Here is a 24741-nt window from a genome sequence, read left to right on the forward strand (position 1 = left end):
TTCTGTGTGTCGCCCATCGATCATCTTCGGCTTCACATTAAAGGTCTTGAGCCATAAGCCGAAGTGTGGGGCGATGCGGAGGAAGGCCTCACACACGACGATAAACGACGAGATGTGAATGATGGAATCTGGAGCTAGATCGTGGAAATCGAGCCCGTAATAGAACATAAGCCCTCTAACAAAGGGATCAAGACGAAACCCTAGCCCTCGGAGGAAGTGGGAAACAAATACGGCACTCTCGTTGGATTCGGGAGTGGGGATGACCTGCCCTTGAGCAAGCAGCCTGTGCGTGATTTCGGCGGTCAGATACCTGGCTTCTCTTAGCTTCTCGATGTCCTCCTCGTGACAGAGGAGGCCATCCACCGGCCTTCAAGGTTGGATCCGAAAATGATTGAAGTTCCAAAGCACTTAGCCTGAGCCTTGGGTGTTGGAACTCGAGGTGGGGGAAGGGAAGGATCGAGCGCGAGAAGAAAAGGACAGGCCTTGGCCCCTTTATAAAGAGGGTGAATTTCAAGCGTCCTCCGCGTGGCCGTTTGGAACTTGCCTAAAGTCGAGGAGTCGTACTAACAAGCACGATTGGGTTACCCACACCCGTATTGATGAGAATCCCGTGATAAGGGGAACACGATCTCTGCTTCGACAAGACGTGCCAATAAAACCGCCTCGCAACACGTGCAGTGGTAGGCTGGGAAAAACGGTTCGTAATGACCGGACCACGGCAGGATGTCACATTATGAAAAGTTGTCAGCAGATTAGATTTGTGGAATATTATACTCTTCGCGGTGGTACGTGGAATTTGTTTTGCAGTGTCGGACAAGATCCTCGTGTTCAAAATCTTCTATGGAGTGTTCGGAGGAGGAACCCGCCTTGCAATGCCGAAGACAAATCTACGCGCCGGACTCATCGTCATTAAAGCCTGGTTCAGGCGCTACTAAGGGAGTCCTGGATTAGGGGGTCCTCGGACAGCCGGACTATATACCTTGGCCGGACTGTTGGACTATGAAGATACAAGATTGAAGACTTCGTCCCGTGTCCGGGTGGGACTCTCCTTTGCGTGGAAGGCAAGCTTGGCAATTCGGATATGTAGATCTCCTCCCTTGTAACCGACTCTGTGTAACCCTAGCCCCCTCCGGTGTCTATATAAACTGGAGGGTTTAGTCCGTAGGACAAGGACAATCATAATCATAGGCTAGCTTCTAGGGTTTAGCCTCTACGATCTCGTGGTAGATCAACTCTTGTAATACTCATATCATCAAGATCAATCAAGCAGGAAGTAGGGTATTACCTCCATCGAGAGGGCTTGAACCTGGGTAAACATTGTGTCCCTCGCCTCCTATTACCATTAGACTTAGACGCACAGTTCGGGACCCCCTACCCGAGATCCGCCGGTTTTGACACCGACAGCAGCGGTTCGGTTTTATATCGGTTCGGGGCAGAAAAACCGGCGGCGGCGGCGACAGCGGCGTTGGGCGGCGACGCCGCGGGAGGCAAGGGTAGTGAGGTGGCGGGGCAGCGGCTGCGGCAAGCGGCGACTGCGACCTATGGCGGCTGCGGCGGCATCGGCTTGGGCGGCAGGGTGGTGCGGTGGGAGAGAGGGGGGCGGCGGCGGCTTATAAGGAGCACGGTGAAGGAAATATGCCCTAGAGGCAATAATAAAGTTATTATTTATTTCCTTATATCATGATAAATGTTTATTATTCATGCTAGAATTGTATTAACCGGAAACATAATACATGTGTGAATACATAGACAAACAAAGTGTCACTAGTATGCCTCTACTTGACTAGCTCGTTGATCAAAGATGGTTGTGTTTCCTAGCCATAGACATGAGTTGTCATTTGATTAATGGGATCACATCATTAGGAGAATGATGTGATTGACTTGACCCATTCCGTTAGCTTAGCACTCGATCATTTAGTATGTTGCTATTGCTTTCTTCATGACTTATACATGTTCCTATGACTATGAGATTATGCAACTCCCGTTTACCGGAGGAACACTTTGTGTGCTACCAAACGTCACAACGTAACTGGGTGATTATAAAGGTGCTCTACAGGTATCTCCAAAGGTACTTGTTGGGTTGGCGTATTTTGAAATTAGGATTTGTCACTCTGATTGTCGGAGAGGTATCTCTGGGCCCACTCAGTAATACACATCACTATAAGCCTTGCAAGCATTGTGACTAATGAGTTAGTTGCGGGATGATGTATTATGGAACGAGTAAAGAGACTTGCCGGTAACGATATTGAACTAGGTATCGAGATACCGACGATCGAATCTCGGGCAAGTAACATACCGATGACAAAGGGAACAACGTATGTTGTTATGCGGTCTGACCGATAAAGATCTTTGTAGAATATGTGGGAACCAATATGAGCATCCAGGTTCCGCTATTGGTTATTGACCGGAGAGGTGTCTCGGTCATGTCTACATAGTTCTCGAACCTGTAGGGTCCGCACGCTTAACGTTACGATGACAGTTATATTATGAGTTTATATGTTTTGATGTACCGAAGGTTGTTCGGAGTCCCGGATGTGATCACGGACATGACGAGGAGTCTCGAAATGGTTGAGATATAAAGATTGATATATTGGAAGCCTATGTTTGGACATCGGAAGTGTTCCGGGTGAAATCGGGATTTTTCCGGAGTACCGGGAGGTTACCGGAACCCCCTGGTAACTTAATGGGCCTTATTGGGCCTAGGTGGAAGAGGGGAGAGGAGGCCAGGGCAGGGCTGCGCCCCCATTCCCCCCCAGTCCGAATAGGACAAGGAGAGGGGGGCGGCGCCCCCCTTCCTTCCTCCCCTCCACCTCTTCCCCCTTCGTCTCCTATTCCAACATGGAAAGGGGGGGTCCTACTCCCGGTAGGAGTAGGACTCCTCCTAGGCGCGCCTCTCCTCCTTGGCCGGCGGCCTCCCCCTTGCTCCTTTCTATACGGGGGCAGGGGGGCACCTCTCTACACACACAATTGATCTACGATCTTTTAGCCGTGTGCGGTGCCCCCCTCCACCATATTACACCTCGATAATATCGTAGCGGTGCTTAGGCGAAGCCCTGCGTCGGTAGAACATCATCATCGTCACCACGCCGTCGTGCTGACGAAACTCTCCCTCAACACTCGGCTGGATCGGAGTTCGAGGGACGTCATTGAGCTGAACGTGTGCTGAACTCGGAGGTGCCGTGCGTTCGGTACTTGATCGGTCGGATCGTGAAGACGTACGACTACATCAACCGCATTGTGTTAACGCTTCCGCTTTCGGTCTACGAGGGTACGTGGACAACACTCTCCCCTCTCGTTGCTATGCATCACCATGATCTTGCGTGTGCGTAGGAAATTTTTTGAAATTACTACGTTCCCCAGCAGTGGCATCCGAGCCTGGTTTTATGCGTTGATGTTATGCACGAGTAGAACACAAGTGAGTTGTGGGCGATATAAGTCATACTGCTTACCAGCATGTCATACTTTGGTTCAGCGGTATTGTGAGATGAAGCGGCCCGGACCAACATTACGCGTACGCTTACGCGAGACCGGTTTCACCGTTGCGAGCACTCGTTGCTTAAAGGTGACTGGCGGGTGTCTGTCTCTCTCACTTTAGTTGAACCGAGTGTGGCTACGCCCGGTCCTTGCGAAGGTTAAAACAGCACCAACTTGACAAACTATCGTTGTGTTTTTGATGCGTAGGTAAGAACGGTTCTTGCTAAGCCCGGAGCAGCCACGTAAAACTTGCAACAACAAAGTAGAGGACGTCTAACTTGTTTTTGCAGGGCATGTTGTGATGTGATATGGTCAAGACATGATGCTATATTTTATTGTATGAGATGATCATGTTTTGTAACCGAGTTATCGGCAACTGGCAGGAGCCATATGGTTGTCGCTTTATTGTATGAAATGCAATCGCCATGTAATTGTTTTACTTTATCACTAAGCGGTACGATAGTCGTAAAAGCAATAGTTGGCGAGACGACAACGATGCTACGATGGAGATCAAGGTGTCGCGCCGGTGACGATGGTGATCATGACGGTGCTTCGGAGATGGAGATCACAAGCACAAGATGATGATGGCCATATCATATCACTTATATTGATTGCATGTGATGTTAATCTTTTATGCATCTTATCTGGCTTTGATTGACGGTAGCATTATAAGATGATCTCTCACTAAAATTTCAAGATAAAAGTGTTCTCCCTGAGTATGCACCATTGCGAAAGTTCTTTGTGCTGAGACACCACGTGATGATCGGGTGTGATAGGTTCTACGTTCAAATACAATGGGTGCAAAACAGTTGCACATGCGGAATACTCACGTTAAACTTGACGAGCCTAGCATATGCAGATATGGCCTCGGAACACGGAGACCGAAAGGTCGAGCGTGAATCATATAGTAGATATGATCAACATAGTGATGTTCACTGTTGAAACTACTCCATCTCACGTGATGATCGGACATGGTTTAGTTGATATGGATCACGTGATCACTTAGAGGATTAGAGGGATGTCTATCTAAGTGGTAGTTCTTAAGTAATATGATTAATTGAACTTAAACTTATCATGAACTTAGTCCTGATAGTATTTTGCAAATTATGTTGTAGATCAATAGCTCACGTTGTTGCTTCCCTGTATTTATTTTTGATATGTTCCTAGAGAAAAATTATGTTGAAAGATGTTAGTAGCAAAGATGCGGATTGGATCCGTGATCTGAGGATTATCCTCATTGCTGCACAGAAAAATTATGTCCTTGATGCACCGCTAGGTGACAGACCTATTGCAGGAGCGGATGCAGACGTTATGAACGTTTGGCTAGCTCAATATGATGACTACTTGATAGTTTAGTGCACCATGCTTAACGGCTTAGAATCGGGACTTCAAAGACGTTTTGAACGTCATGGACCATATGAGATGTTCCAGGAGTTGAAGTTAATATTTCAAGCAAATACCCGAGTTGAGAGATATGAAGTCTCCAACAAGTTCTATAGCTAAAAGATGGAGGAGAATAGCTCAAGCAGTGAGCATGTGCTCAGATTGTCTGGGTACTACAATCGCTTGAATCAAGTGGGAGTTAATCTTCCAGATAAAATAGTGATTGACAGAATTCTCTAGTCACCATCACCAAGTTAGTAGAACTTCGTGATGAACTATAGTATGCAAGGGATGACGAAAGTAATTCCCGAGCTCTTCGTGATGCTGAAATCGACGAAGGTAGAAATCAAGAAAAACATCAAGTGTTGATGGTTGACGAGACCACTAGTTTCAAGAAAAGGGCAAAGGGAAGAAGGGGAACTTCAAGAAGAACGGCAAGCAAGTTGTTGCTCAAGTGAAGAGGCCTAAGTTCTGTCCTAAGCCTGAGACTAAGTACTTCTACTGCAAAGGGACTGGTCACTGGAAGCGGAACTACCCCAAGTATTTGGTGGATAAGAAGGATGGCAAAATGAACAAAGGTATATTGGATATACATGTTATTGATGTGTACTTTACTAGTGTTTATAGCAACCCCTCGGTATTTGATACTGGCTCAGTTGCTAAAGAGTAGTAACTCGAAACGGGAGTTGCATAATGAACAGAAACTAGTTAAGGATGAAGTGACGATGTGTATTGGAAGTGGTTCCAAGATTGATATGATCATCATCGCACACTCCCTATACTTTCGGGATTAGTGTTGAACCTAAATAAGTGTTATTTGGTGTTTGCGTTAAGCTTGAATATGATTTGATCATGTTTATTGCAATACGGTTATTCATTTAAGTTAGAGAATAATTGTTGTTCTGTTTACATGAATAAAACCTTATATGGTTACACACCCAATGAAAATGGTTCGTTGGATCTCGATCATAGTGATACACATATTCATAATATTGAAGCCAAAAGATGCAAAGTTAATAATGATAGTGCAACTTATTTGTGGCACTGCCGTTTAGGTCATATTGGTGTAAAGCGCATGAAGAAACTCCATCCTGTTGGGCTTTCAGAATCACTTGATTATGAATCACTTGATTCTTGCGAACCATGCCTTATGGGCAAGATGACTAAGACTCCGTTCTCCGGAACAATGGAGTGAACAACTGACTTATTTGGAAATAATACATACTAATGTATGCGATCTGATTAGTGTTGAGGCTCGCGGCGGGTATCGTTATTTTCTGACCTTCACAGATGATTTGAGCAGATATGGGTATATCTACTTGATGAAACATAAGTCTGAAACATTTGAAAAGCTCAAAGAATTTCAGAGTGAAGTGGAAAATCATCGTGACAAGAAAATAAGGTTTCTACGATCTGATCGCGGAGACAAATATTTGAGTTACGAGTTTGGTCTTCAATTAAAACAATGTGGAATAGTTTCACAAATTCGTGCCACCTGGAACACCACAGCTTAAGGGTGTGTCCGAACGTCATAACCGTACTTTATTGGATATAGTGCAATCTATGATGTTTCTTACTGATTTACCACTACAGTTTTGGGATTATGCATTAGAGACAGCTACATTCACGTTAAACAGGGTACCATCTAAATCCGCTGAGACGACATCTTATGAACTGTGGTTTGGCAAGAAACCAAAGTTGTCATTTCTTAAAGTTTGGGGTTGCAATGCTTATGTGAAAAAGTCTCATCCTGATAAGCTCAAACCCAAATCGGAGAAATGTCTCTTCATAGGATACCCAAAGGAGACAGTTGGGTACACCTTCTATCACAGATCCGAAGGCAAGACATTCGTTGCTAAGTATGGATCCTTTCTAGAGAAGGAGTTTCTCTCAAAAGAAGTGAGTGGGAGGAAAGTAGAACTTGATGAGGTAGCTGTACCTGCTCCCTTATTGGAAAGTAGATCATCACAGAAACCAGTTTCTGTGACACCTACGCCAATTAGTGGGGAAGTTAATGACAATGATCATGAAACTTCAGATCAAGTTATTACTGAACCTCGTAGATCAACCAGATTAAGATCCGCACCAGAGTGGTACGGTAATCCTGTTCTGGAGGTTATGTTACTAAACCATGACGAACCTACGAACTATGAAGAAGCGATGGTGAGCCCAAATTCCGCAAAATGGCTTGAGGCCATGAAATCTGAGATGAGATCCATGTATGAGAACAAAGTATGGACTTTGATTGACTTTCCCAATGATCGGCGAGCCATTGAGATTAAATGGATCTTCAAGAGGAAGACGGACGCTGATAGTAGTGTTACTATCTACAAAGCTAGAATTGTCGCAAAAGGTTTTCGACAAGTTTAAGGTGTTGACAACGATGAGAGTTTCTCACTCGTATCTATGCTTAAGTCTGTCCGAATCATGTTAGCAATTGCCGCATTTTATGAAATCTGGCAAATGGATAAACAAAACCGCATTCCTTAATGGATTTATTAAAGAAGAATTGTATATGATGCAACCAGAAGGTTTTGTCAATCCTAAAGGTGCTAACAAAATATGCAAGCTCCAGCGATCCATCTATGGACTGGTGCAAGTATCTCGGAGTTGGAATATACACTTTGATAAGTTGATCAAAGGAAATAGTTTTATACAGACTTGCAGTGAAGCCTGTATTTACAAGAAAGTGAGTGGGAGCACTACAACATTTCTGATAAGTATATGTGAATGACATATTGTTGATCGGAAATAATGTAGAATTATTCTGCAAAGCATAAAGGAGTGTTTGAAAGGAGTTTTTCAAAGAAAGACCTCGGTGAAGCTGCTTACATATTGAGCATCAAGATCTATAGAGATAGATCAGGACGCTTGATAAGTTTTTTCAATGAGTACATACCTTAACAAGATTTTGAAGTGGTTCAAAAAGGAACAGTCAAAGAAAGAGTTTCTTGCATGTGTTACATGGTGTGAAATTGAGTAAGACTCAAAGCCCGACCACGGCAGAAGATAGAAAAAGAATGAAAGTCATTCCCTATGCCTCGGCCATAGGTTCTATAAAGTATGCCATGTTGTGTACCAGATCTATTGTATACCCTACACTGATTTTGGCAAGGGAGTACAATAGTGATCTAGGAGTAGATCACTGGACAGCGGTCAAAATTATCCTTAGTGGAATAAGGATATGTTTCTCGATTATGGAAGTGACAAAAGGTTCATCGTAAAGGGTTACGTCGATGCAAGCTTTGACACTATCTAGATGACTCTAAGTCTCGGTCTAGATACATATTGAAAGTGGGAGCAATTAGCTAGAGAAGCTCCGTGCAGAGCATTGTAGACATAGAAATTTGCAAAATACTTACGGATCTGAATGTGACAGACCCGTTGACTAAAATTATCTCACAAGCAAAACATGATCACACCGTAGTACTCTTTGGGTGTTAATCACATAGCGATGTGAACTAGATTACTGACTCTAGTAAACCCTTTGGGTGTTGGTCACATGACGATGTGAACTATGGGTGTTAATCACATGGTGATGTGAACTATTGACGTTAAATCACATGGCGATGTGAACTAGATTATTGACTCTAGTGCAAGTGGGAGACTGAAGGAAATATGCCCTAGAGGCAATAATAAAGTTATTATTTATTTCCTTATATCATGATAAATGTTTATTATTCATGCTAGAATTGTATTAACCGGAAACATAATACATGTGTGAATACATAGATAAACAGAGTATCACTAGTATGCCTCTACTTGACTAGCTCGTTGATCAAAGATGGTTGTGTTTCCTAGCCATAGACATGAGTTGTCATTTGATTAACGGGATCACATCATTAGGAGAATGATGTGATTGACTTGACCCATTCCGTTAGCTTAGCACTCGATCGTTTAGTATGTTGCTATTGCTTTCTTCATGACTTATACATGTTCCTATGACTATGAGATTATGCAACTCCCGTTTACCGGAGGAACACTTTGTGTGCTACCAAACGTCACAACGTAACTAGGTGATTATAAAGGTGCTCTACAGGTGTCTCCAAAGGTACTTGTTGGGTTGGCGTATTTTGAGATTAGGATTTGTCACTCCGATTATCGGAGAGGTATGTCTGGGCCCACTCAGTAATACACATCACTATAAGCCTTGCAAGCATTGTGACTAATGAGTTAGTTGCGGGATGATGTATTACGGAACGAGTAAAGAGACTTGCCGGTAACGAGATTGAACTAGGTATCGAGATACCGACGATCGAATCTCGGGCAAGTAACATACCGATGACAAAGGGAACAACGTATGTTGTTATGCGGTCTGACTGATAAAGATCTTCGTAGAATATGTGGGAACCAATATGAGCATCCAGGTTCCGCTATTGGTTATTGACCGGAGAGGTGTCTCGGTCATGTCTACATAGTTCTCGAACCCGTAGGGTCCGCACGCTTAACGTTACGATGACAGCTATATTATGAGTTTATATGTTTTGATGTACCGAAGGTTGTTCGGAGTCCCGGATGTGATCACGGACATGACGAGGAGTCTCGAAATGGTCGAGACATAAAGATTGATATATTGGAAGCCTATGTTTGGACATGGGAAGTGTTCCGGGTGAAATCGGGATTTTTCCGGAGTACCGGGAGGTTACCGGAACCCCCCGGTAACTTAATGGGCCTTATTGGTCCTAGGTGGAAGAGAGGAGAGGAGGCCAGGGCAGGGCCGCGCCCCCTTCCCCCCAGTCCGAATAGGACAAGGAGAGGGGGGCGGCGCCCCCCCTTCCTTCCTCCCCTCCACCTCTTCCCCCTTCCTCTCCTATTCCAACATGGAAAGGGGGGAGTCCTACTCCCGGTAGGAGTAGGACTCCTCCTAGGCGCGCCTCTCCTCCTTGGCCGGCGGCCTCCCCCTTGCTCCTTTCTATACGGGGGCAGGGGGCACCTCTCTACACACACAATTGATCTACGATCTTTTAGCCGTGTGCGGTGCCCCCCTCCACCATATTACACCTCGATAATATCGTAGCGGTGCTTAGGCGAAGCCCTGCGTCGGTAGAACATCATCATCGTCACCACGCCGTCGTGCTGACGAAACTCTCCCTCAACACTCGGCTGGATCGGAGTTCGAGGGACGTCATCAAGCTGAACGTGTGCTGAACTCGGAGGTGCCGTGCGTTCGGTACTTGATCGGTCGGATCGTGAAGACGTACGACTACATCAACCGCGTTGTGTTAACGCTTACGCTTTCGGTCTACGAGGGTACGTGGACAACACTCTCCCCTCTCATTGCTATGCATCACCATGATCTTGCGTGTGCGTAGGAATTTTTTTGAAATTACTACGTTCCCCAACACACGGCACGCCGAGAGGAGTCCCCCTGGTCACAGCGGCGGTGGCCGAGCGCGAGCCGGAGTCGGGGCGGGAGAGGTGGTTGGCGAGGCTGGGCCGGCTAGGCTTCGGCCCAGTCATTCGAAGAGATTTTTTTAAAATAATTTCGCCCGTACGAAAAAATCCAAAATAAAATAAATAAAAATCCTAAAATCCCAAAAACAATTTTCACGGTCCTCTACTAATATTTAGGACAGCATGAACATTTTTCAAGGAAAAAATGCAATTTTCCCTAATTTACTCGAATAAAATCTCAAATAAAATTCGAATAAAACTAATATTTTTATTGAAAATAAAATTTCCATTATTTCCTCTGTTTGAAGAAGTCATATTATCTTATCTCATTATTTTATTTATTTTCGAAATAATCAGAAAAATAATTTCAAATAAAAATCACTTTGATCGAATTTATCAATTTTGAAAAATTCAAAAATGGATTTTTATGAAAACCTCCAACTCTCTCAAATGGTCCTTGAGTTGCTTAAGGTCTTTAGGATCAAAATGTCCAAATAAAACAAATAAAAATGCAAAGAGCATGAATGCATATGATGACCTAATGATTAACATCCAAATTGAAAATTGGGTTGTTACACTTGTTAACCGTCAACACTTGAAGCTCTTTCTTGATTTCTACCTTCGCTGATTTCTGCATTGCGAAGAGCTCGGGAATCTTTTTCGTCATCCCTTGCATATTATAGTTCATCACGAAGTTCTAGTAGCTTGGTGATAGTGACTAGAGAACTCTGTCAATCACTATCTTATTTGGAAGATTAACTCCCACTTGATTCAAGCGATTGTAGTACCCAGACATTCTGAGCACATGCTCACCGGCTGAGCTATTCTCCTCCATTTTGTAGGCAAAGTACTTGTCAGAGGTCTCATACCTCTCAACATGGGCATGAGTCTGAAATACCAATTTCAACTCTTGGAACATCTCATATGTTCCATGGCGTTCAAAACGTTTTTGAAGTCCCGGTTCTAATCCGTAAAGCATGACGCACTAAACTATCAAGTAGTCATCATATCGCTTGTCAAACGTTCATAATGTATGCGTCTGCTCCTATAATAGGTCTGTCACCTAGCGGTGCATCAAGGACATAACTCTTCTGTGCAGCAATGAGGAAAATCCTCAGATCACGGACCAAGTCTGGATCATTGCTACTATCATCCTTCAACTTATTTTTCTCTAGGAACATATAAAAATAAACGGGGAGCTACATCGCGAGCTATTGATCTATGACACAATTTGCAAATACTATCAGGACTAAGTTCATGATAGATTAAGTTCAATTAATCAAATTACTTAAGAACTCCCACTTAGATAGACATCCCTCAAGTCATCTATCAGATCATCATGTGAGATGGAGTAGTCATCAATGGTGAACATCTCTATGTTGATCATGTCTACTATATGATTCACGTTTGACCTTTCAGTCTCCAGTGTTCCAGGGCCATGTCTGTACATCCTAGGCTCGTCAAGTTTAACCAGAGTATTCCGCATGTGCAAAACTATCTTGCACCCGTTGTATGTGAACATAGAGTCTATCACACCCGATCATCACGTGGCGTCTCAACACGACGAACTGTCGCAATGGTGCATACTCAGGGAGAACACTTATACCTTGAAATTTAGTTAAGGGATCATCTTATAATGCTACCGCCGTACTAAGCAATATAAGATGCATAAAGATAAACATCACATGCAATCAAAATATGTGACATGATATGGCCATCATCATCTTGTGCTTTTGATCTCCATCTCCAAAGTATCGTCATGATCTCCATCGTCACCGGCTCGACACCTTGATCTCCATCATTGCGTCATGGTCATCTCGCCAACTATTTCTTCTACAACTATCGCTAACGCATAGTGATAAAGTAAAGCAATTAAATGGCGTTTGCATTTCATACAATAACGAGACAACCATAAGGCTCTTGCCGGTTGTCAGATATCTTACAAAACATGATCGTCTCATACAATAACGTTTATCACATCATGTCTTGACCATATCACATCACAACATGCCCTGCAAAAACAAGTTAGACGTCCTCTACTCTGTTGTTGCAAGTTTTACATGCCTCCTACGGGCTTCTAGCAAGAAACGTTCTTACCTGCGCATCAAAACCACCACGGTGTTTCGTCAAGTTTGCTGTTTTAACCTTCTTCAAGGACCGGCCGTAGTCAAATTCGATTCAACTTAAGTAGGAGAAACAGACACCCGCCAGCCACCTTTATGCAAAACTAGTTGCATGTCTGTCGGTGGAACCGGTCTCATGTGCGTGGACACGTAAGGTTGGTCCGGGCCGCTTCATCCCACAATACCGCCGAATCAAAATAAGACGTTGGTGGTAAGCAGTATGACTATCACCGCCCACAACTCTTTGTGTTCTACTCGTGCATATCATCTATGCATAGACCTGGCTCTGATGCCACTGTTGGGAAACGTTGCATGGAAAACAAAAACATTACGCACACGCAATGATCTATCCATGGAAATGCATAGCAACGAGGGGGAGAGTGTGTCTATGTACCCTTGTAGACCGTAAGTGGAAACGTTTCACAACGCGGTTGATGTAGTCGAACTTTCTTCGCGCTCCATCGATCGAGTACCGATCGTACGACGCCTTCGAGTTCTGCACACGTTCAGCTCGGTGACGCCCCTCGCCTTCTTGATCCAGCAAGGTGTCGAGGTAGTAGATGAGTTCCGTCAGCACGACAGCGTGGTGACGATGATGGTGATGTGATCCGCGCAGGGCTTCGCCTAAGCACCGCGAGAATATGACCGAGGGTGTAAACTGTGGAGGGGGCGCCGCACACGGCTAACAATTGATGTTCTATGTGCTAGGCGCCCCCTCCTCATGTATATATATAGGTGGGAGGGAGAGGGGAGAGGCCAAGGGGCGCCCCAAGTGGGGCCGAATCCCACTTGGGCTCCTCCCTGGTTCGCCCCCCCCCCTTCCTTGTATAGGCGCCAAGGGAAGGAAGGGGAAGGTGGCGCCCCCCTTTCCTTTCTCCCTTGAGGAGGGGAAGGAAGGAGTGACTTGCCCTTCCCCCTTTCCTTTCCCTAGGGCTGGCTGGCCTGGTGGAGGGGCACACCAGCCCCTTGTGGGCTGGTCTATCCCTTCCTTGGCCCATTAAGCCCATATCTTTGCCGGGGGTGCCCGGAACCCCTTCCGATGACCCTATATGTGCCCGGTACCCTCCGGAACACTTCCGGTGTCCGAATATCATCGTCCTATATATCAATCTTTACCTCTCGACCATTTCGAGACTCCTCGTCATGTCCGTGATCTCATCTAGGACTCCAAACAACATTCGGTCCCCAAATCTCATAACTCATATAATACTATATCATCATCGAACGTTAAGCGTACGGACCCTACGGGTTTGAGAACTATGTAGACATGACCGAGACACCTCTCCGGTTAATAACCAATAGCAGAACCTAGATGCCCATATTTGTTCCTACATATTCTACGAATATCTTTATCGGTTGAACCATTATGACAACATACGTAATTACCTTTGTCCATCGGTGCGTTACTTGCCCGAGATTCGATCGTCAGTATCTTCATACCTAGTTCAATCTCGTTACCAGCAAGTCTCTTTACTCGTTCCATAATACATCATCCTGCAACTAACTCATTAGTCACTTTGCTTGCAAGGCTTCTTATGGTGTGTATTACCGAGAGGGCCCAAAGATACCTCTCCGATACTCGGAGTGACAAATCCTAATCTCGGTCTATGCCAACCCACCAAACACCTTCGGAGATACCTGTAGAGCATCTTTATAATCACCCAGTTATGTTGTGATGTTTGATAGCACATAAGGCATTCCTTCGGTATGCGCGAGTTGCATAATCTCATAGTCGAAGGAATATGTATTTGACATGAGGAAAGTAATAGCAATAAAACTGAACGATCAATATGCTATGCTAACGGATGGGTCTTGTCCATCACATCATTCTACTAATGGTGTGATCCCGTTCATCAAATGCAACACATGTCTATGGTTTATGAAACTTAACCATCTTTGATTAATGAGCTAGTCTATTAGAGGCTTACTAGAGAAACGGTGTTTTGTCTATGTATCCACACATGTATCAAGTTTCTGGTTAATATAACTCTAGCATGAATAAAAAACATTTATCATGATATAAGGAAATATAAAATAACAACTTTATTATTGCCTCTAGGGCATATTTCCTTCATTCCACCCTCGGGGCTGAGGGTTTGTACCTGTAGCTATGTGTTTAATCTCTCTCTCTCTCTCTCGTGTTCTTGAGATGTCACGATCTTGATGTATCGCGGGCTTTGTTAATATAGTCAGATCATATGGTTATTTCCCCTCTCTATCATGTTGTGAATTGAGTTTTCCCTTTGAGATTTCATTTTATCGGATTGAATACTTCTATGGATTTGAGAACACTTGATGTATGTCTTGCTATGAATACCCATCGTGACAATGGGGTATCATATTGATTCACTTGATATGTGTTTTGGCACTCAACTCCCGGATTGCCAAGGTGGCATTGGGGTAATCTATGCATAGGGGTTGATGCATCTTCTTGTCTTTGTTTCTCCGGTAGAAATCTTGGGGTCACTCTTGGAGGTTCTTTGTGTTGGATTTAGTATTATGAATCTGAAATTGTTTGATGCATATCATATAATTAACTCACGAATACTCGCGGTGACATTGGAGTATCTAGGTGACATTAGAGTTGGTTGATGTGTATCATATGGTGTTATTTTAGTACGAACTCTTGGTTAGGTTGACCGAAAAGAATAGCTTGGTGTTATTTTAGTACGAACTCTACGATAGCTTGATTGGAAAGAATAGCTTTGAGGTGGTTTCGTACCCTACAAACAATTTCTTCTTATGTTCTCTGCTAGATAGGAACTTTGAAGTGATTATTCATCGCATGTTGAGGGATAGTTATATGATCCAATTATATTACCACTATTGAGAGATTGCACTAGCGAAAGTACAGACCCTAGGCCTCATTTTCAAGCATTGCAATACCGTTTGTGCTCACTTTTGTTTCTTGCTACCTTGCTGTTTTTATTGTTCCTATTACAAAAATCAATATGTACTATCCATATTACACTTGTACCACCATCTCTTCGCCGAACTATTGCACCTATACAATTTACCATTGTATTTGGTGTGTTGGGGACACAAGAGACTCTTTGTTATTTGGTTGCAGGGTTGTTTGAGAGAGACCATCTTCATCCTACGCCTCCCACGGATTGATAAACCTTAGGTCATCCACTTCAGGGAAGATTGCTACTGGCCTACAAAACTCTACGCTTGGAGGCCCTACACGAGTCTACAAGAATAAAGTTGCATAGTAGACATCAGCCCACAAGTAGAAGTGTGCGGGTGCTGGTAATGAGGTGTTGCTTGGTTCTCCTACTGGATTGATAACCTTGGTTCTTAACTAAGGGAAATACTTATCTCTACTGTACTGTATCATCCCCTCCTCTTCGAGGAAATCCCAACGCAGTTCACAAGTAGCAATGATCCACAAGATTGCCACGTTAATTTGAATATCTTAGAGTTAGCCTACATGTTATAGGTGACGATGACAAACATACATGGAGGACCCCAACGTGGAGAAGGTGTACTAGGCACGGGACGAGGAACTGTAATTTCATGCCACAACAGAATTTCTGAATTTAGTGCCACGACAGCATTTTCTGATATTCCTCCACGACAACGTTTTTGAAATGGTTGCCACGGCAACGAAATATTGGCAGTCACGATGCTTCAACAAAAGATTGAAGATAGTCAAAGAGGATTCCCGGCGCCCAGGGCTATACCATAATATGCTTTATGAATTGCCTGAGATGTTTATCCCTTTGTTGTTTGCACCCTTTGACTGTGTAGTAGTCAATTATTAGGGTGATATCTCACATGTAAAATCAAGATTAAAAGGTTCTCTTCCCGGTGTTGCAACCGTCTACGACATTCTAGCATCTCAGGGTACGTCATGTCCACATGAGTACAAACGAGATGAGGGGTGTAAGACGGAGATGGTCAGACCATGTACGCATATAGCACTCGGTTATCTTGAAGTCCTAGTAGAATCGTTCTGAGCACGGAGCACGAAGCATCGAAAGATGAACAAGAGTCATATGGGGATATGATCGGCAATGATTTTGCACATCGGTCAAAATTCTCGTCATCAGTGATGTCCACATCAATGGTTGAGAACTAGATTAGGGTCTTGAATCACTCACTATCAATTATGAGAGACAATGATTTGAGTGGGAGCACAATTATGTATTAACTAAGTTTAATCACTAGTGCAAATTAATTATGAACAATGTCTATGTGCAGTTTGCATTGTAGTTGTAGAATTATCGCTCGCGGCTCCACCTTTGCTGCTAAAATTATTAGTTGTTATTTATCTGGTTGAATATTTATGATTGAGAGGATCGTCCTCTAAGAGTGCCAAGAAGGATTTTGTCCTACTGCATGCTTACAATGTTCTCTTACTAATGCTATGGATGATGAGACTCAAGTAGATCCAAAAGCTATAATTGCATTACGGTCTGCTTGCTTCTGAGAAAACCGAACTTCAAAATGTTTGGGATAGCTATGTGATATTCTTGGAACTGAAAATTGTTTTCTGAAACAAACAAAGGCTGAAAGATATGTGATATCTAAAGAAGGTTTTTTTTGCAAGTTCTAGTGAAGCGTTCAACTATGTTTAAGACTGAAATGCGTAAAATCTGAAAGTACGTCAGTCATGAGTTGATGGTGAGAACTTAAAGAGAAATAACAAACCCAGAGGATGTAATGAGACTTACGTGCCTTGGGAAATTTTGGGCTCACGCTACTCTTATAAGTTAGATGATTTTTCTATTGAGTGGGAGAAATATTGAAAGTATAAGAAGTTTAGATGCGGAAAGAAAAGAAGACATGAATGTCTAGCTCAGGTATGAATGTTCTACAAGTTATAAGATGTAGAGAAAGTCAGTCTAGTAAAGTGTGCTTCTTGAGAATTGTGATTAAATTGTAAAACACTAAATTCTTCGAGAATATTGGTTAAAAGTTGATCACAAGGACACTGCCTCGTTTGCATGTTGTTGGGAATCGATGCAAGAATTACTATGGCCTAATGACCAACAAATTAATGAGGTTAAAATATGTGTTGAAAATAAAAGTTGTGATGCTTTTGCATCAACAAATTACCTCTGAATTTATTATAATTAATTTTAGAGTATTGTACACTCTAGCCCATTGCATAGAAGTTGCAAGGAGGTTGTTCATAAGAGAAAGTAGTTGTTCGATGTAATGAACAAAAGGGCCATACTCCTATTGTGAATAGGATGTAAGTTATGAATATTGATTAGAATTGACCATCCATAACACTGATGTTAAATGTCACAAGAATAAAATAATACCACATATGTGTGGCGCTGCATTTAGTTACATTGGACAAACCCGCGTGGAGAAATTCCACAGTGATGGATTTTGGAGTCATATGATTACGAATCATTTGCACTTGAAACTTTCATCCAAGTAATGAAGTAAACTAAAATACCGCTCATAGGCCATAAAGAGCGAGTAACAAATAATTGGAAATATGCATATTGATGTATGTAGTCCAATAAGTGTTGTTGCAAGCAGTGTATTTATCTAACTTCAAGGATCACTCAAGTAGATATTTATATTTACTAATTGAGACATAAATCTGGATCTTTTGAAAAAATCAAAAGATATTCAGAATGAAGTAGAAATTATTGTAACAAGAAAATTATGTTTCTACAATTGGATTTGCAGAAAAGAATATTTGACTTACAAATTTAGTGAATGTCTGATGAGTTATGAAAAATATCTTATAGCTTGCACCTCCTAGAAACACTACTAAGAGTAGAGTGTTTTGAGTTGATTTAATTAAGCTATGTATTAATATTTCGCCAATATAGGTTTTAATATGATGCTTTAGAGACTGTGGCTTTTACACTAGAAGAGTGCCATCAAATTTATTCAAATAAGTGCTACTTTGTAGGTTATCCAAAATTGTTTGGTATTCCTCTATCACAATGCCAAGGCAAAGTGTTTTGTTAGAGAGTGCCAATTTTTTAAGAAAATCTTTTCTGCAAAAAGCGAGGGGAAGGATAGTGAAACTCGACAAGATTGTAAAATCTTCAAGATCAGGTCAAGAAAAGAAATGCTAGAAGTGATTCTATAATTTCCTACCACGACTGATACCAACAGACTCTACATGAGATATAGAGACTTTAGTCGAACTTGCAGCTGAACCATATAGGTTGGTAAAATTCGTGCAAACCTTCATGGTATGCAGATGAAATATTGTTGAAGCAAACAATGAACCTATAATACACAGAGAAGCGTTGATGGGCCCTGACTCCGGAATTGGTTATACGCCAAATAATCAGAGATAGTACCATACACATTATTCAAGTTTAGAACTTGATGGACCCTCTGAAAGACTTAAAATCTAAAGTGTAGTGATGGATCTATAGATTGACAAACATAAAAATGTTTTATAATGCTTGGCTTGTTGCAAATAGTTTATGACAAGGTCAAGGAGTTCATTATGAAGAGTTGTCAGATCATAATAATAGCTAAGGTCAGTTCAGATTAAACTAACAATTACTAAATATTTCGGTTATGAGATATAATAGATGGATGTAAAAATGATTCCCATGAGATGGAAATAGAATGAAGTTTGTATATTTGATATGGTCTAAGGTAATTCACTACAAAAAAAAAGAAACTTATGTGATGATACGTGTTTGTCACGGTAGGTCACGTTTTCTGTCATGCATGTACATCCATGACGATTTTATGACAGAATCAAGATAGTCATACCTGTGCTGTCGTAGAAGTGTTCCATGACATTATCAAAATTATCATCACGGAAGTGTCCACTTCCATGACGATAAATGGCGCGTCATGAAAGTGTTTTCGTCAAGGGTGACCGACACGTGGCATCCACCATAACGGGTCGCCGTTAAGCTATATGTCCGGTTTTGGATCCGATAAACCGTTAACAGCCCGGACCAATGGGGATTTTCCACGATTAATTTCTCATTGGCTGGAGGAAACACGTGTAGGCTCACCGTTGGGACAGATGTTATCCACTCATTGGACAGGAGGCGCCTATGATAGGTCAACACGTGGCACGGCCCAACAGTGGCCCATTCCGGTGAAAAAGGCCAGCCCAGTAAAAATTAGCAGGCCGGCCCATATAAGGCCTACTTGTGTCAGGTCCATTTAAGCCCACGGCCCATACGAGATGTGCCAATTCGGCCCGTCAACGGCCCGTTAAAGATTTGACACCATTGTAGCCCATCGTCAGTTCGAGCCCGTTAACAGCCCGCTATATATTTGGGCTCAATATCGGCCCGATGTGCTTTTGGCCTGTTAACGGCCCATTCAAGGGAAGGGCCAATTTTCAGGATGTACATCTTTCGGCCTTTTAATGACCCATTTAAGTGTTGGGGCAATTTCCGGCCCGGTGTGTCTTTCAGCCTGTTGACGGCCCATAAATGAGTTGGGCCATTTGTAGTCAGACCTAAGTTTTGGCCTTTTGGCGACCCATTTAAGTGTCGGACCAATTCCCGGCCCGGTGTGTCTTTGAGCCTGTTGACGGCCCATAAATGAGTTGGGTCATTTGTAGTCAGACCTGAGTTTTGGTCTTTTAACGACCCATGCTCTTCATGGTCCAATACCAGCCCGGTTTCTCTTTCGGCCTGCTAAAGGCCCACAACACAGCTGGGCCATTTACTGTACAACCGGACTTTCGGCCTCTTAGCGGCCCGTGCTCTTCATGGTCTAGTACGAGCCCACTGTCTCTTTCGTCCTGCTAAACGCCCACAGTATAGTTGGGCCATATGTAGCCCGACCTTAGTAACGGCTTGTTAACGGCCCGTGAAATCAGATGGGCCCACTTGTCGCCCGCTTCGATGTCGGCATGTTAACGACCCGGGAGGTAAGAGGGCCGACCATTAACTTTCGGCCTGGTAACGGCCCATTAACTTAATGGGCCCACTAAAGTTCATACATGTCTTTATGCCCAATTAGATAATTTGAGCCCATTACGACGAGCAATTATGCACAGGACCAAAACCGATCAAGCAAAGGTACGACTGTAGGTGTCAAAACCGACAGATCTCGGGTAGGGGGTCCCGAACTGTGCGTCTAGGATCGATGGTAACAGGAGGCGGGCGACACGATGTTTACCCAGGTTCGGGCCCTCTCTATGGAGGTAATACCCTACTTCCTGCTTGATTGATCTTGATGAATATGAGTAGTACAAGAGTCGATCTACCACGAGATCGTAATGGCTAAACCCTAAAAGCCTAGCCTATGTGTACATGGTAATGAATGTATCTCCTTTCCGGACTAACCCCTCCGGTTTACATAGACATCGGGGGGATCTAGGGTTTACAAGTCGGTTACATAAGAAGGAATCTTCATAATTGGTCGCCAAGCTTGCCTTCCACGCCAAGGAGAGTCCAATCCGGACGCAGTGTAGTCTTCGGTCTTCATATCTTCACAGCCCATCAGTCCGGCCCATGGATAACAGGCGGACGGCCGAGGACCCCTTAGTCTAGGACTCCCTCAGTAGCCCCCGAACCAGTCTTCAATAGCGAGGTGCTCGGCACACATACTATCTTCGGCATTGCAAGGCGGGTTCCTCCTTCAATAATCTCCGAGTAATGTATTCGGTCATTGATCCAATATCGCCTCCGTGGCTTCTGCGCGTTGAATAATCTTCGTCCTCCACGTGTCGAGCGAATGTGGAGAGTCAGGGTATTTTTGCGAATAACACCCTATCTACGTGAGGAAGAGCATCTATTTAAAGAGATTGGATCCTAGATCCATTCAACGCTACACAGAAGAAATCCCCAGAGACTTCCTAGGAGAAACCATTCCAGCATGGCTAGTGTTTCCAGCTCCTCCGCTTGTCCCGGCCCAGAGAAAGGCAAGTGGGAGAGCTGTTCCGTGTCTCATAGCCAATTGGCGAGGTTGCAAACGCATGGATTCCTTCCCCCTGCGGATCTAGTCCCTGTTCGAGCGGGCTAGCTTCCTTCAATGGTGGGACTCAGGCAGAGGACTTCCCCAATCCGTCCGGGGGAGATCGAGTGTGTTTTGTCCCCCACCTCCTAAGAGGCGTTGGATTCCCGATCCATCCGTTCCTCCGAGGGCTTCTGGACTACTACGGCCTCCAGCTACACAACTTCACTCCGGCCTCCATCCTGCACATTGCGGGTTACATCGCTTTATGCGAACTGTTCCTGGGCCTCGAGGCTCATTTCGAGTTGTGGAGGAAGTTGTTCTGTCTCGTCCCGCGTAATCACGAAGGGTCGATATTTGAAGTGGGCGGAGCCGAAGTATGGCGTGTCGCCGATACCGGATACCCATCCGGCACACCAAGGAAGGCACCTGACGAATGGCCCTCCGAATGGTTTTATATAGAGGACGTTGCGCTCCCTGACCCGGTTCGAAAGGGTCTTCCGGAATTTGCATGCATCCCGCTAAAGAAACGCCATAGTTGGCGTCCCAGGAGCCTTGAAGAGGACGACGGCGCGGAGGTTCGTCAGCTGATGAGCAAGATAAAAGAGCTCACTCAGTCCGGACTCACAGTAATCGAGGTTATGGCGATCTCCATAGCGCGAGGGGTTCAGCCGCTCCAGTACAGAGGGCTTCCAATGTGGCACTACAATGGGGAGGATGACGCCTCTCGCTGCGGCCGGAAAGGTCCGGATACCCCCACTGCTTTGGCTAAGATATTAGCCGAACTGTTCAAAGGGGAGGAAAAGGAATTTCTCCGCATCAAATTCAGAGACGGGTACTCTATGTATAACCCTCCCAGTTGGGTAAGGTCCAACCCCTTTGTTTTTACTCCTTCCATCTTCGAGTTGCCTTTGATAAATTTCTAGTTCGTTTGCTTATGACAGCACTTGCGAAAAGTCACCGAGGGATTTTATAGTCCCGCCCCACAGCTGGAGGACCACAACCGGGAGCATGATCCCGGGTTCGAAGAGGATCCGGATATATTTGTGGTGCTCGCGGGGGGGGGGGTGTTTTACCAGACGAGCTATGATGGCACAGAGGTAGCCATCATTGCCGACTACCCTGGTCTTCTTCCTGCTTCACAGGTAAGTAATCAAGAAACACCTTGTCTGAAAGTGTGTGCCTATTCTGCCTCACCCACCACACTGTCGCGCGTTCTACAAGGGAGGCGGTCGACAATACCGAGGAAATCGGTTCCAGCACCGAGCAGGCCTTCGAAGAGGGGGGCCGGTGAAGGCACCGCCGGGCCTTCATCGAGGAGGTATGGATTAATATGTTTTTCAGTGGATGTATCCAACTGTGACCTATGCGCCTGTTTGATTACAGAAAAAAGGTTCACCGGACTGTGTCCGGGGGTCCGACCGGCCGCGCTCCCAAAAAATAAGATGTGGACCCGGTCGGGGAGATGGAGGCCGATGTAGGAACAAAGCCGGACTGCCCCTCAGCCGAGGGTTCAGACAATATGTCTGTTACCAACTCGAAAGTAGAGAGCGCCATGAATCATCAGCGCTGCAGGGCTGTTTTACGAGACCCGAAGTTCTCGGACGAGGCCTTTAATGCCTTTAGCTCGGGTGACGCATACATCCGAGCTGCTCGAGACAGGCTTAGAAAAGCCACGAGGCAATATCTGACAGATGTGCAGGTACGTTTTCTTTGTCAAAAAAGGATAGCCATATACCCGTAGCCCCTAAGACTGAAAGCTGTTGGCACAACTGATTTAAGGATTGTTTGAACAACCAGGTCCTCGCAGAGAGGAATAGTCTGCTATCCCAAGAGCTGGAGCAGTGTCGGACGTAGGTAAAAGCTGCTACCGCCGAACTGGGAGACTTGAACAAGTCATCCTCGGGTATTGTTCCCTTCCACCAAGGAACAATAATTGTGTACCCACTGTTCTAATGTTGCTGCTGATTTTGCATAATAGGGTCGTCTGATCAACTTGCAAAGAAGCTGAAGGTTTCCCAAGAGGGAGAAAAAGAGGCGAAAAGGCAACACGCCACAGGCGAGCGTGTGCTGACCCGTGTCAGAGATGAGAAAAACAAGCTGCAAGATTCCAACAGTGCATTGGGTGAAGAGTTGAAAGATGTCCGGGCCCAGCTGGCCGCTTCCGTGAAGGAGAACAAGGAACTGCGGGGCGGTATCTTCAGTATGTGTCCGAGCTATTTATGAATTAGCTCAGAGATAAATGGGACTGATATAGTCATGTTTGCAGGTGTGCTGACGGGCCGTCCTGAAGAGGAGGTCTCCGGATCATCGAGTGATCTGCTGCAGAGGCTGTCCTAGGTGCACGAGCATGCTCGGCTAGCCATGCGGAGTGTGGCTAAGGCCTTATGGTCGTCCGACTCCCCACCAGGAAGTGTGGAGGAGCTTGTTGAGCTGTTCAAGGGAGCTCGGCGGCGTATCCGGCTATGGAAGATATCGGCCTACTGAGAGGGTGCGCGGGAAGCCTGGGCCATGGTGAAAACGCGGTATACCAAGCTGGACCCGAATCACATGGACAGGGTTGGACCGCTAGGGCCCAATGGGGAAGAAATTCCCGTTAGTTTAGTATATGACCAAGTAGAGGTGGCCGCCAAATACTCGCAACGGGATTGTAAGTTAGACCGCCTGTTGGACGGTACAGAGAAGGAAGTGTTTGAGTCCTAATGACTATGTACTTTCCATACCGTATGTAATTCTAGCTGAATTGTATCGCATTTGTCATGGCAGACCCTTTCGCTTCGACCTCCAGACTCGATGGTGCGGAGTGTTTCCGAATACCCTCGCGGCCGAATAGACTGGGGTATGTTTGGAAACCTAAGCGTAGGGGTCATAGTTGCTTGAACAGACAAGTTGTATCCGGCTAGTTATGTTATATTACATTGAGATTGTAAGAAACATCTTCCAGGCAGAATAGTTCCGTTAAGGGTTCCTTTCCGTGCGTGTGCATGCATTAGTAGACATGTCCGAATTGTGATGTAAAAATCACAGTGTGTATAGCTTCTGGGGGTTCACAATAGAGTGAGTGCAAAGAGTATTTTTCATCCACCGACCGAATATTCCCTTAAGAATGCTAGCTTTCGGCTTCACCCAGTCTGAGGTACACATCCGGATAACCCGGTAGTAACAATCGCAGAGGTGCTCCCTTTACCACCTAGCCGAACAATCGGGAACGTAGGGGTAAGCACAGGAGCCAGGCAACCCAGCTTGGCAAAAACTGAAGTCATATTGATGCATATAATGGTGAAGAAAAGACATACGGGAAGAACGCATATGTATGATGAGCTCGAAAAAATAGTATTAACAAGCTTCTGTTAAAGAAGCCCCTAGGTATGATGGGCGTACATATGTAAGAATGTGCACGTCAGCAGTGTTCGGTCGAGCCGAATGAGAGCTTTAAGGCGAAAAGAAGAATTGTGTAAGATGGAGAAAAATGAATGGAAACTATAGGGGAGAAGGAGACTAACAA

Source organism: Aegilops tauschii, chromosome 5 (assembly GCF_002575655.3).
Source record: "Aegilops tauschii subsp. strangulata cultivar AL8/78 chromosome 5, Aet v6.0, whole genome shotgun sequence".
Classification (NCBI taxonomy): domain Eukaryota; kingdom Viridiplantae; phylum Streptophyta; class Magnoliopsida; order Poales; family Poaceae; genus Aegilops; species Aegilops tauschii.